This window comes from Pinus tabuliformis, chromosome 7, assembly GCF_031772625.1.
Source record: "Pinus tabuliformis cultivar Carrire ecotype Pingquan chromosome 7, CPIR1, whole genome shotgun sequence".
Classification (NCBI taxonomy): domain Eukaryota; kingdom Viridiplantae; phylum Streptophyta; class Pinopsida; order Pinales; family Pinaceae; genus Pinus; species Pinus tabuliformis.
Window position 1 is genome coordinate 1,944,105,712 of NC_142293.1, and position 15,024 is coordinate 1,944,120,735.

At 43.6% G+C, this 15,024-nt stretch overlaps 1 protein-coding gene across 1 annotated transcript in view; it reads left to right on the forward strand.

Annotated features, from left to right (window-relative positions):
* The window catches only part of LOC149256251 (GPCR-type G protein COLD1-like), a 181,103-nt gene that overhangs the window by 62,496 nt on the left and 103,583 nt on the right, over positions 1 to 15,024 (forward strand). The gene's annotated exons all lie outside the window — the stretch shown is intronic.

Below are 15,024 nucleotides of genomic sequence, written 5' to 3' on the forward strand. Positions count from 1 at the left end.
TGCCTCTTCAACCAACAGAAGTGAAGAATTCTTCCTCAGGTCAGGAAGATTCTCAGGATGAGGAGGAGTGAACAGAAGCACCTGCTGGCAGAGGAAGAACTAGTAGGGAACTTCATCAGATTCTGCGTGATGCAGAGAACTTCATTGGTGAGCCAAGGAACAGTAAGAGGGAGCGAAAACAACCAGACATATATCAGGCGTTAGTAGCTCAGGATGGAGAGCTTGCCAGTTTCAGGGAGGCAGCTCAGCATCAGGTTTGGCTAGATGCGATGGCAGAGGAGTATAACTCCATAATGGTGAACGATGTCTGGGAGGTGGTGTCAAGACCTCAAGACAGATCTGTGGTAGGTTCGAGATCAATGTTGCACAAAGTGGGGACGAAGCAGGGACATTTTTTGGAAGTGGGGACGCGGAAGCGTAATTTTCCAAAAATCTAGGAAGCGAAGCGTTTGCGGAAGCGTCCAAAACAGGCGGAAGCGCGCTTCCGGGGACGCTTCCTGTACGGATCCGCACGGGACGCGCTTCGGGCCTTAGAACCAGGGGGGATGCCTCCTGCAACATTGTTCGAGATGGATCTACAAAATCAAATATGCTGCGGACAACAGTGTTGAGAAGTACAAGGCCAGGTTTGTGGCTAAGGATGCTCAAAAGGAAGGGATTGACTATGAGGAAACCTTCACCCCGGTAGCCAGGTATACATCTATTAAGACCGTGATATCTCTTGCAGCCCAGATGGGATGGGAGATCCATCAGATGGATGTCAAGACGACATTTCTGAATGGGGTAATAGAAGAAGAGGTATACATTGAACAACCAGAGGGCTTTGAAACTCATGAGAAGAAGTCTCATTTATGCAGACTGAAGAAAACCTTGTATGGGCTGAAGTAGGCACCGAGAACATGGTATGGTCGAATAGATGGCTACTTGCAGAAGATGGGGTTTGTTAAGAGTGACGCGGATCTAAATCTCTACTATCTGGTTGTAGAGAACGAGCCGCTTATCTTAGTATTATATGTGGATGATTTATTTCTAACAGGATCATCCAGACTCATTGAGGACTGCAAGAAGAATCTAGCCACAGAGTTCGATATGAAGGATTTGGGACGAATGCACTACTTCCTGGGGTTGGAAGTTTGGCAACAGAAAGGAGAAATCTTCCTTGGGCAAGGGAGGTGTGCTACAGAAATCCTGAAAAGATTCGGGATGGGAGACTGTAGACCTATGGTTACGCCAATGATCACCAACTGGAAGAAGATTGATGCATTCGAAAACAAGGATGTCAATCCCACCCTATATCGGCAGCTCATAGGGTCCTTGATGTATCTAGTCAACATCAGGCCAGATATTTGCTACGCTGTCAACACCCTCAGTCAGTTCATGGTGGAACCAAAGAGGGCACTCTGGGTAGCAGCCAAACACGTTCTCAGGTATTTACAGGGAACAGTTGATTATGGGCCCTTGTACAGCAAGGGGGAGGATATCAGGTTGATTGGATTTATTGATGCAGATTGGGCAGGAAGTTCAGTGGATTGGAAAAATACCTCTGGGTACTGTTTCAACATCAGATCAGGAATGACCTCCTAGTGCAGTAGGAAACAAATGTTCGTGGCTCTGAGCTCATCTAAGGCAGAGTATATGGTAGCAAGCACAACTTTGTGTGAGGCCATATGGCTTAGAAAACCGTTGGTGAACCTATTAAGAAGAAATATGGAGGCGACCAGGATCATGTGCGATAATCAAAGTTGCATCAAACTATCTGAGAATCCAGTGTTTCATTATAGGTCGAAGAATATTGATATCTGGTGTCACTTTGTCAGAGACTGTGTCCAATGAGGAGCTGTACAGTTGAGCTACACTCCTACAGGAGAACAGGGGGCAGATATCCTTACCAAGGCCCTTGGAAAGTCAAAATTTGACTACTTCAGGGAAAAGATGGGGATGGTAAAGAACCCCTTTCAGAAGTAGAAATGAGTGTGTTAGCAGCACGAATAAAGAAGGAGTTGCAGTGCAGATGCAGTGTTGGGAGAAAGGACTAGCAACAACACAGATGCAGAGGGAGTTGTTGTATAGATGCAGCAGTGGCAGAGCCATAGGCAATAGTACATGATACAACAGTGTAGAGGATGTTGGGTAGGAAGGCTTAGCATCAGCACATGAACCGATGCTGAATGATCAGGTTGATGCTCAGTGAGGAGTATTGCTAGAGCACAGTGCTTGCTAAGAGGGAGTGTTGATTTGGGGTAGCATCGAATGTGCTCTAGCCACAAAACTTGGTGGAGAGGCTAAGGCACATGAGATCTCCAATACCCAGAAAGAGTTTGGGCAGATCCTAAACAGTTTGGGAGATATTAAAATAATTAATATTTTTAATGTCATCCCTAAGTCTAAACTTAGGGAAAATAAAATATTAATGTGAATTAATATGACATTGTGTTAGAATGGTTCAAAAGTCATGGATCAAGCCAGATCTAATCTTAGCCGTTGATTAGGGACTTGATCTCGACCGTTGATTTTTCAACGAGAAAAGAATAAGAGGAGGCTTGAGGGTCACTTGGAGAACACACTGAGGGAGACCAGTCAGTTCAATTTCTGGAGCGGGGTTAGTTGAGAAATTGAACTAGTGGTCTGGTGAGCAGTCAGGAGGCAGCAAGTACGGAACAGGGAAACGAGAGATCAGAGCAGAGGCAGAAGAGGCAGACGTGGGGCCGGAGGGAGTCATGCAGAGGCAGACGTAGGGCCAAAGGGAGTCATGCAGAGGCAGCAGAGACTGCACAGAGCCAACAAGGCATGCGTCATCCAGGTAGAGGCTGCAGGAGTGACGCAGGAGGCCAGAGAGGCTGCACAGAGTCTCAACAGGCTGATGCAGAGGGTTTCAGGCCACGCGGAGGTCAGCAGGGCTGACGCTGGGATCAGAAGAAGTGCTGGAGAATTTGTTTATCTGTGGGTAAGCCAGTTTGGCACCCTGTTGTACTAGAAAATCGCTGAATAATAAAATCCTCCCTTGCTGCACCGATTTTCCCACATTGGGTTTTTTTGAGGACATTAGTCCAAAATATATGTGTCAATGTGTTGTTTCTTGTGCATATGTTTGTTTCTGTATTACGGTGTGATATTTGCAACAATATTTATTTTAATGTTTATTGAAGTGATTTCATGAATAACTTATGGTGGAATAAGTAGGAAAAGTAAATCAATTGCTATAGTGATAGAATTTTCACAAGATCATAGCCGTTGATAGCTCAACTGGAAAAGTATAAAGGAAGACTTGAGAGTCATTTGGAGACACACCAAGCAAATACTCAGTAACCTGAGGGAAATCGATTCTCAAGGAGTAAGAGTTCGATTTCAGAGGGAGAGCTACAAGGTGAAGGAAGAGGAGGGCATCAACATCAGTCAGAGACTGAGGAGGAGGTGATGTAGTGCATCAGAGAGACAATGCAGAGGGAGAGCTCTGAGAGACAACACAACTAGGGATGTAGTTCTCACACAGTCCTCACGAAGAGATGTTGTAGAGGTGACACAGTGAAGGCTGGAGGGTCTCTGGGGTGTCAGAATTTCTCCAAAGGGAGGAGGAAATTTATCTCAGGTGTTTTCTCAGAGGTTTCTCTATGTTCTGCAAAATCGTTCCTTGTAAAGAGATTGTTTCTGAAGAATAATAAATAAACCCTCATCTGCTGCACCTGCACCGGTTTTCCCGCATTGGGTTTTTCCGGGGATGATTGTCCAAAAATCACTGTGTTGATGTGATTGATTCTTGTGCTTGTATTTCTCTGTTCTTTTCTCTATGCTATTGTGACAACTGCAGTAGAATTTATTTTGATGTTTACTGAAGGGTTTTGTAAATAACTTACTGTGGAAAATAAGTAGGAGAAATAAATTAGTTACTGCAGTATAATTTCATGTTTGGTATTTTCACATGCCCAAATAAAATGGATAGATTTCAAAGAAACCTTTGCACCAATAGCTTGAACGGAAGCTATCAGGATCTTTCTTGCTCTTGCCATCCATAAGAATATCAAGGTATATCAGATGGATGTGAAGTCTGCATTTCTCAATGGAGATTTAGAAGAAGAAGTTTACATTGAGTAACCAGAAGGATTTCTACTCACCTCCGATGAAGGGTTCATATGCAAACTGAAGAAGGCCCTGTATGGATTAAAACAGGCCCCCAGAGCTTGGTACGAAAGGCTGGATAAGTACCTTCAGCAATAAGGGTTTAAGAAAGGCACAATTGACAGTAACCTTTATGTAAAGTCTGAAGGCGACCATCTATTGATAGTAGTTGTGTATGTGGATGATATAATATTTGGTAGTGATATGGAACAATTGGGGCATCAATTTTCCAAAATTATGCAAATAGAATTTGAAATGTATAAAAATTTCTGTTTTCCCACCCCGGTTTTCAGTTTCTCCTTATTTCTCCCATGTAGTTAAATGCCCATTCCCATAACCATACATTTAACAGACTGAAAAAAATAAATATTGTTGAAAACACAAATTCTGGAAATTTTTCAGAATGCTGGAAATTGCAGAAATAAAAATCAGCAATTAAAAACAGCCATTAAAACACATTAAAACACTGATATTTTTGGTCAACTTGACCCTGGAAAAACCCCCTACAACTCTTGGGGAAAACCAGTTTGAGAGCTCTTCTTTATTTCTGAAAATTGTCTTTTTACAGTGAGAATTATTCAGCAAAAAATCAGCAAGCAAATTTACAACTTATCTCCTTTCCCGTGCCTCATAGCAATCTGGAAATTACAGCAAACAGGACAACAATAAATGTTGTACGACCTCCGTTTTGTGTGCAGAAAAATCAGCAAACTGCTCCTCGATTTTTGTGCAAAAATCTGCCTTTCACTATGTGCTGAATCAGCTGTACAAATCTGCTCAACTGCTGCCTTGGAATGTGTGCCAAGCTGCTGTCTCCTTCTCCTCCCTGCTCAGAAATCTCCCTTGCTCTCTTGCTCTCCTTCTCCCAATCTGCTCATGAAAGAATGAATGACCTTTTCCTCCTTTAATATAACTCCAAGTGACTTTTGGGTGATCTCTAAATCCAATGGCTGAAATAGATTTAGATCAATGGTTGAGATTAAATGCTCATTTAAATCTCACTTTCTATTTTTTAATTCACCCCACTTTAATAAAGACCCACTTAGTCATTTATTTCCAAAGTCACTTTTCTTTTCTAATTTTTCATTGACTTTATAAAAGTCACTTTAAAATTAGACTTAATAACTTTATCACTTAAAGTCACTTTTAAATTAGATTTAACTTTATAAAATTATAAAGTCACTTGGACACTTTTCCCTAGGCCAAAGATCAAAGCCTAAGGGAACCACCTGTCCTCCGGTACCAAATTTCAACACTCCCTCTTACCGAGGAAGGTGTTCCTCACCACACCCATCTTGTCTCTGAAGTAGACATGCTTGCCCCGTGGTAAGGCTTTGGTAAGGATATCTGCAACCTGCTCATCAGTGGAAATATACTCAAGCTTCACAGCTCCCTTCTGAACATAGTCTCTGATGAAATGATATCTCATCCCGATATGCTTTGACCTGTCATGAAATACTGGATTCTCCGTGAGTTTAATGCAACTCTGATTATCACAGTAAATCACTGAGGGTCTCAACGGCTGACCAAATAAGCCAAACAACATCTTGCGAAGCCAGATGGCCTCACAACTAGCTAGACTGGCTGCCATATACTCTGCTTCTGCTGAACTCAGTGCTACTGACTGCTGCTTCCGGCTGAACCATGACACTACTGCTGAACCCAACCCAAAACAACACCCTGAAGTGCTCTTCCTATCAGAAGCACAACCTGCCCAATCAGAATCAGTGTATCCTGCCAATCTCACTCCATCTCCCTGCCTGTAGTCCAGACCATAATCCACTGTCCCCTGCAAGTACCGCAAAATGTGTTTTGCAGCCACCCAGTGAACCTTCCTAGGCTCACACATAAACTGACTCATCGTGTTGATTGCAAAACAGATATCTGGTCTAGTGTTGACCAAATACATCAAGGAACCAATCAGCTGCCTGTACAATGTGGGATCCACCAACTCGGAATCCGAAGCATGAAGCTTCTTCCAGTTGGTGATCATCGGTGTCGACATGGGTCTACAATCCTCCATGTGGAATCTGCTAAGGATGTCCACAATATACTTCCCCTGCCCCACGAAGAAATGCCCCTCCTCCTGCCACACCTCCAAACCCAAAAAGTAATGCATCAAGCCGATGTCCTTCATCTCAAACTTCGCCGCAAGATCTCTCTTGCAGTGCTCTATGAGTCTCTCTGCACCTGTAATGATCAATTCATCCACATACAGCACCAGAATGAGAGGCTCCTCACCAATCACAATAAAGTAAAGGTTCGGATCTGCCTCACTCTTTGTGAAACCCATCCCCTGCAAGTATGAATCTATCCTGGAGTACCAAGCTCTGGGAGCTTGCTTCAGGCCATAAAGGGCCTTCTTCAATATGCACACATGGGACTCCTTCCCATGCACCTCAAAGCCTTGTGGCTGCTCAATGTACACCTCCTCCTGTATGAAGCCATTGAGAAATGCGGTCTTCACATCCATCTGGTGGATCTTCCAACCCATCTCTGCTGCTATCGATATAATGGAGCGGATCGAAGTATATCGAGCCACGGGAGCGAAGGTCTCCTCATAATCAACTCCCTCTACCTGGGAGAACCCTCTAGCCACAAACCTCGCTTTGAATTTCTCAATGCTGCCATCTGCAGCATGCTTTACCTTGTAAAGCCATCTGGAAGTAACCACGGATTTGCCCTCAGGCCTCGGCACCACCTCCCAAACATCATTCTTCATGATAGAAGAATACTCCTCCTGCATGGCCTCTCTCCAGACCTGCTGGCTAGCTGCCTCCTCATAGCTAGAAGGCTCAGAGTCAAGGATGCTGTAACCATCGCCATATAACTACAAAACCTCTCAGGTGGTCTATTCTCTTTGACCGGCCTCTTCGGCTCAGCAACAGATGTGGCATCTCTCAAGGTGTCCTGAAGCCACTTGGGCTTTCTCTTCCCTGAGCATGCTTCTCCCATAGGAGAATGAAACTCCTCCTCCTCATCACCATCAGTAGCCTGAACTCCTGACTGTCTGTCTGCTGTCCTCCTGCCTGCACCTGAACCTGTAGAAGCTGAGGTACCGTGTGAACTGTCCATCAGTGGACTCCCTAGTGAACTGCTCTGCATGCTGCCAGGAGCACCACCCCTCTCGCTCGGCGAGCCACTGCTCACTGATGGACCTGACATCCTCATAGATGTACCTCCGGATCCTCCTGATCCCTGCCCACTGGATCCTTGCGACTGACTCAACTGCTGCTGAGGGTCTGGCTGATCCAGATACTCTAACTCCCGTGACCTCCTAAAGGCCCTGTCCTCCTCGAACTTCACATCCCGTCTGACAACAACTCTCCTCTGTGCAGGAATGTAAATCCGAAAGGCCTTTGAGGTCTCACTGTAGCCCACAAAGATACCCTTCTCTGCGGTGGGCTCTAGTTTGGTCCTCTCCTCCTTGGGTATATAGGAGTATGTAATGCATCCAAAGATATGAAGATGACCAAAATCAGGCTTCTTCCCAGAGAAAGCCTCCTCCGGAGTCATGTGCCCCAAGGCACGATGCGGACTCCTGTTCTGCAAGTAAACAGCTGTGTTGCAGGCCTCTGCCCACAAGAACAATGGCAACCCCTGATCATGTATCATGGCTTTGGCAGCCTCTATGATGGATCTGTTCTTCCTCTCCGCAACCCCGTTCTGCTGGGGGTTGTAAGGAACAGTGAACTCCCTCTTAATGCCTGCCTCCGCACAATAGTCAACAAACTCTCCAAGGGTGTACTCTCCTCCATTGTCTGACCTCAAGGACTTGATCTTTCGACCTGTCTGAGTCTCCACAAGAGCTCTGAACTCCTGAAACCGCTTGAAGACCTCACTCTTGGTCTTCAAAAAATAAATCCAGGTCCTCCTGGAGTGATCATCAATGAATAAAACATAGTACTCATATCCACTCAAGGAAACATGAGACATTCGACCGCTCACATTGGAATGAATCAAATCAAGTATCCCCGTCGCTCTGCTGTCACTGCTGGGAAAAGGGGATTTGGAAAAGTTGCCCATCACACAACCTCTGCAAGTATCAAAGTGATCAGTACTGAAATCTGGCACACCTGTAGTGATCTCCCGCAATGTCCTCAAGGCTCCGTGATACATGTGTCCCATCCTGCGGTGCCAAATCTCACACAGCTCAGAACTGCTAGCTCTGCTGTCGGTACTACTGCTCAATGCCAAAAGGGGTTGGAATGCAAACTTGTACACCTTTGCATGGCGTACACCTATCACTCTAGCTGAATCAGCTGGAGCGTCCCTGGGATACATCAACACTTGTCCTCCCCTGAACAGTACCTCATATCCTCTGTCCTCCAAAGCTGAGACGGATATGAGGTTCTTCCTCATCCCTGGCACATAAAGAACCTCTGACACCTTCAAGGGAGGTTTGGACTCCCTCTGAAATGTCACTGTCCCCACCCCGACTGCTCTAACAACTCTGTCATCACCAAGTACTACCTCAATATCAGTGCCACTCTCTGAAAGCTCTGAGAAGTACTCACGGACTCCTGTCATATGACGTGAAGCCCCACTGTCCACATACCAGATACCTGAAGATGCTCCGCTAATCGAGGAAAAAGCATGCTCCCTTTGAACCTGTGTGGCAGGTGATCCTGTACTAGAGGACTCACACATAGTGAACGCAAACTCCCGGTCAAAACGACCTGCAAAGTCCTCAATCTCTGCTGAAGCTGCCACGTCCTGGTTCTTCCCCTTCTTCTTCTTCTTCTTCTCCGGACACACAACTGCATAGTGTCCCATCTTTTGACAATTCCAACACTTCACCTTGGAATAGTCCTTCTGTGTGTTCCCCTGTATACCTTTACCTTTGCCTTTGCCCCCACCACCGCTTGTGGAAGCCTGCTTCTTCCCTTTGTCTTTCTTGCCTCCTGCCACCAGTGCTACGTCCTCATCCTGCTCAACTGGCTTGGCTGCCCCAAGCTGTTCTTTCCTGATCTCTGCCTGAATACAATCATCCCAAAACCTCTCCCATGTGCGAAGGGTCTCACGTGCACAAACCCCATCAGCAAAGTTCAACCATGAACGGGGGAGGCCATTCACTGCAATCCGCACCAACTCAGTGGATGGAATGGCCTCTCCAATCGCTGCCAACTCATCTCTCACATTGGTAATCTTTGTGAGATATCCAGCTGCACTATCATTCCCCATCTTAATGTTTTTCAGCTTCTCCTTCAGGACCATCTTCCGGTTCTCATTGGTACTCTGGTAGAGATTGGACAATGCTGTCCACATCTCATGGGCATTGCTCTTTCCTCTCACATGAGGAATGCAATGGTCTTTGATTCCGTCTAGAATCAGCCTCTTACCCTTATTGTTCTTCTTTTTATACTCAGCCAACTGAGTAACATCAGTGGGCACAACAACAGGGTTCTGTGCGGTATGCACCATGATATCCCAGACTTCTGCCTCCTCAAAGATACTCTGCATTCTCTCCTTCCAAACGCTGTAATTTATATGCCCATCCAGCCTATCCTCCACCCTCAATCCCAATGACATCCTGCTGTCCTAAAACTGAAAAATAGCACTGCTGTAGTAAAGATAAAACTGCTGTTTATGAAAAAATCAGTTTGCTGGAATTTTCTGAGTGAAAAATCAGCAACTGTAATTTTTCCTTTTTGCTGTCCCAAACTGCCCTTCAGCACTCAAGCTCTGATACCATGTAAAAATTTCTGTTTTTCCACCCCGGTTTTCAGTTTCTCCTTATTTCTCCCATGTAGTTAAATGCCCATTCCCATAACCATACATTTAACAGACTGAAAAAAATAAATATTGCTGAAAACACAAATTCTGGAAATTTTTCAGAATGCTGGAAATTGCAGAAATAAAAATCAGCAATTAAAAACAGCCATTAAAACACATTAAAACACTGATATTTTTGGTCAACTTGACCCTGGAAAAACCCCCTACAACTCTTGGGGAAAACCAGTTTGAGAGCTCTTCTTTATTTCTGAAAATTGTCTTTTTACAGTGAGAATTATTCAACAAAAAATCAGCAAGCAAATTTACAACTTATCTCCTTTCCCGTGCCTCACAGCAATCTGGAAATTACAGCAAACAGGACAGCAATAAATGCTATACGACCTCCGTTTTGTGTGCAGAAAAATCAGCATACTGCTCCTCGATTTTTGTGCAAAAATCTGCCTTTCACTATGTGCTGAATCAGCTGTACAAATCTGCTCAACTGCTGCCTTGGAATGTGTGCCAAGCTACTGTCTCCTTCTCCTCCCTGCTCAGAAATCTCCCTTGCTCTCTTGCTCTCCTTCTCCCAATCTGCTCATGAAAGAATGAATGACCTTTTCCTCCTTTAATATAACTCCAAGTGACTTTTGGGTGATCTCTAAATCCAATGGCTGAAATAGATTTAGATCAATGGTTGAGATTAAATGCTCATTTAAATCTCACTTTCTATTTTTTAATTCACCCCACTTTAATAAAGACCCACTTCGTAATTTATTTCCAAAGTCACTTTTCCTTTCTAATTTTTCATTGACTTTATAAAAGTCACTTTAAAATTAGACTTAATAACTTTATCACTTAAAGTCACTTTTAAATTAGATTTAACTTTATAAAATTATAAAGTCACTTTAGGAGAAAAATTAAATTCTTTTGGACACTTTTCCCTAGGCCAAAGATCAAAGCCTAAGGGAACCACCTGTCCTCCGGTACCAAATTTCAACAAAATGTCCATGATCGGAGAACTGCCCTTCCTCCTGGGTCTGCAAATTACTTAGTCTCCACAAGGAGTGTTTATGTCCCAATCCAAATATCTCAAGGAAACTTTGAAGAAATTTGAATTGGAAGATTGCAAAGCAGTTAGCACACAAATGACTACAGGCTGCAAGTTGTGCAAAGAAGATGGAACATTGCCGGTAAATCAGACTGAATACAGGTCAATGATTGGAAGGTTATTGTATTTGACAACTTAAGGCCAGACGTCATGCAAGTAGTGGGGCTTGTGGCCACATTTAAGGCTTTCCCCCGTGAGAGTCATGTTGTTGCTGTCAAAAGGATTTTCAAATATCTTCAAGGAACAATAGAGTATGGATTGTGGTATTTGAAGAGCTAAGAATTCAAGTTGAAGGCCTACATGGATGCAGATTGGGCTGGAAGCCTTGATGGCAGGAAGAGTACTTCTGGTGCAGCTTTCTTCCTGGGAAAATGCTTGGTGTCATGGGTCAGCAAGAAACAGGCCTCCATTTCTTTGTTGACAGCTGAAGCAGAGTATATTGCTGCTACTACTTGTTGTACACAGATTCTATGGATGAACCAAACCTTGAATGATATACAGGTAGAGCTGATTGATCCCATTCCGATAATGTGTGATACAACAAGTGCAATCATCATCTCCAAAATCCAGTGTTGCATTCAAAGACTAAGCATATTCCTATAAAGTTCCACTTCTTGAGGGAACATGTCACAACCAACACTGTTAGACTCGAATATGTGGCCACTAAAGAGCAACTGACAGATATATTTACCAAGCCATTGGCAAGAGAACCATTTGAATATCTCAGGCAACAAATAGGAGTTGTGACTCCTCCCTCCAAATGACTTCATTTTGGTAGGTGGTGGCAGCTACTCAGCATGTGGAACTCATGGGAGAGTAGGTTGCAATGGTTCAGGGGGAGTATTCAAGAAGTATTCTTTGCCACTGATGTCAAAGGGGGAGAAGATTGGCATCGGAGTAGACCATGCCTTGCTTGAGGGGGAGCTTATGGTGTTTCCATCAATGCTAAAGGGGGAGATTGTTGGACAATTGATGGTGTATGGGTGGCTGTGTAAGTGTTGGCATTGATGTCAAAGAAGGGTCAGCATGATGATTGGGTGTTCGGGAGGAATCCCATGGTTGTTGGAATGCTTTGTAGAAAATCATCATAGTAACAGGCTTACTGGAAAATCCATAAAATGATGACTACAGTGATGGAATTCCATGGAAGTTGTAGGCTTCATGTAGAGAATCATCATAGTAGCAGACTTACTGAAGAAGCCATAAAATGATCACTATGGTGGTTGAGAGTTCAACTTTCCAAGCACAAGAAGAAGAGTTAAGGAGCAAAGTGTGGCAAATAGTTTTAGCCATCTCACAAGTAGCAAATGGACTCAAAGCCTACATCGGACCCTATCCAATGCAAAGTGCTCTGGAAGAGTTTTCCAATGATATGCGGAAGTTCAAAAATGGATTCCTGGATCAAAAGATATGGTTTGCTGAAGTCCAGGGATTTGAAGCCTTAGGAAGAAAGGAATATTGGAACCCTGAAGGTTAGCACATCGGATATCGGGCATATTGGATATTGGGATATCAGAGATTAGCATATCGGGCATATCGGATATTGGGATATCGGAGATCAGCACATCGGCATATCGGGTATCGGAACCCCGGAGATCAGCACATCAACATATCGGGTATCGGAACCCTGAAGATCAACACATCGGGACATCGACACATCGGAATATCGGAGGGCCGGGACATCAGAATATTAGAACTTCTTAACTAAGGTATTCTAAGAAGTTACGATGTTCAACAGTTCCGATAATACTAAAAGGTTCCAAGGAATGTCGAAGAAGATTAACTAAGAATCCTATTGCAAAAACAAAGTTTGATGGGCCCTTTTCTCTCTCCTCTGGTAGGACACATGGCGACATCAGATTGGCTCGAAGAAGCTGTAGTGGCATCTGGCGTCAGCATGACGTGGCAATACAACAGGACACGTGGCAGACTGATTCAATGTTATTGGGTGGCCTAATGTGCCAAATCTAGCTGACACGTGTCATCGCTTTGAAGTCGCCACGTGGTGTAATGATGTCATATCAGAGGTCAGCATATTGTAGGATGAAGACCCCATAACTTCAGTGCAGATGGTTCTGGAAAAGTTACGATGAAAGGGGCTTCCGATATTGGGTTGGCGCCTGGTCATGAGAATCCAAAGAACCAAGGGTGTAGAGCAGTTAGCAAAGGAAGATTTGCCCCTAGTAGGAACAAAATGCCTGAGCACCTAAAAGCTAAGCCGCAGGTCACAACTCTCGGTCCCATGGAGGAGAAATGCTAGAGGAGCTAAGCGTCAAAGGAGCTAAGAAATATGATCGCGTTCCACCTTTGTGAAGTTATGATGTGGTGCTTCTCCGATAAAGAAGTACAACGAGTTAAAGGATGTATGGGTCAGCAGCTATGGAATTGAATGCAGGCTCAGAGGAGTTAATTCTTGAAAGATGCTAAACCCGCAAAAGACACTGTAACAAGAAATCAAAGATGACATTTCTGGTAGAGACAAATTCAAGAGAATGAAGGAAGAAATCGACTGCTTTGTGTGCACGTTTGGTTGTGATAAATGAGAACAGAATTGTCACCTTTGTGAACTGTCGAGTTAGTGGAGCGAGAAATGAGAATGGGACTCTCAAAGGAGTGTGTAGGTCACCTAAGAATTAAATTTCAGCATGGAGCTCTATGAAGTCAAATGATAAAAAACTGCAAGGTCCATCTCTGTTTTGGTATTTTGATAAGAAAATACTAGGAAACACAAAAGTGGCAAGGATAGCCATGCCTAAGTACAGTTGGGCAGCTAAAGTACATACAACAAAGACTGCCTTGTGCAGAGTGCCTCAATGAAACAAAACCATCGCCTTCAATGGAGAAGTGGGGGAGTTGAGCATATTGTGAGAGTGTTGTGTTGTGAGAGGTGAGCATCGAGACAGAGAGGTCAAAGCACGAAGGAGGACAATGTGCCATACAACAACAAGAGAAACGAGAGCGCTGTGTGGAGAATTGTAAGGGTAGTGCTGAAGAGAAGTCAGTAGAGAGCCCTTGATAGAGGAGGCAGAGCATAGAGGAAGTGTTGTTGTGAACAACAAGAAAATATCTGCTGCATGTGAGCACAAAAGACAGAGTGCAAAAGTTGAATCTGCAAACAACCATTTTGGTATTTTACTTGAAATATTGTATGCCTTTGTTTTTAGTTTGAAAATTGTATGAAATAGTAGAACAATGGCAAGAGTAGGTTGGTGCCTACACACTGAAGAGGTTGGTGCCTCTTGGCAAGTTGGTTCTTGCTAACCAAAGGGGGTCGGTGCCTCCTATGAGTGGGTGCTCACAAACAAACATATGTAATTAAGTGGGTGCTTAATTTACATCATAAACAAACAACAAATTTGGTGGTTTTTTCCCTCTGGGTTTCCACGTGAAAAACACTGTGTCAAATGTGTTTGTGTTGCTCATGTGATTGTTGTATGAACATGTGTTTTTGAAATTGTTGATTCACTGCTTTTGTGAATGATTGCTCTTACAAGTAAAAGAATATAAGACGGGACTGTAAGCATAACAGAAAAAGAAAAGAGTTTCATAATTACTAATTCACCCCCCTCTCAACAATTCCTTATTTCAACAATCGCATCAATTTTTACATCAGTGCTTTCTACTACCTTCCCTAATCGATTATTGTAGCATTTATAGGCTTTGCTTCTTGTAGAATACCCAAGGAAAATTCCTTCAACACGAGAGCCAAACTTTCTTGGTGAATCATCATTAATCATTATGAAGCATTTACTTGCAAATATTTTGAAGTATTTCTTTGATGCAGGTCTTCCTTTCCATAGTTCATATGGAGTTTTGTCACTATTTATTCGGAGTTGTGCCTTGTTCATAGTATATACTGGTGCCCCAACTGCTTCTTTCCAAAAATTTTCTTGCAAATCAACTGCAAGCAACATTGTTCTTGCCATTTCTTGGATAGTTCTGTTCCTTCTTTCAACTATTCCATTTTGTTGAGGAGTTCTAGCAACAAAAAGTTCTCTTTTGATTCCATGTGTTTCACAAAATTCATTAAATTCTTTTGAAGTAAACTCTCCATCTCTATCTGTTCTAAGATACTTGATTTTTGATTC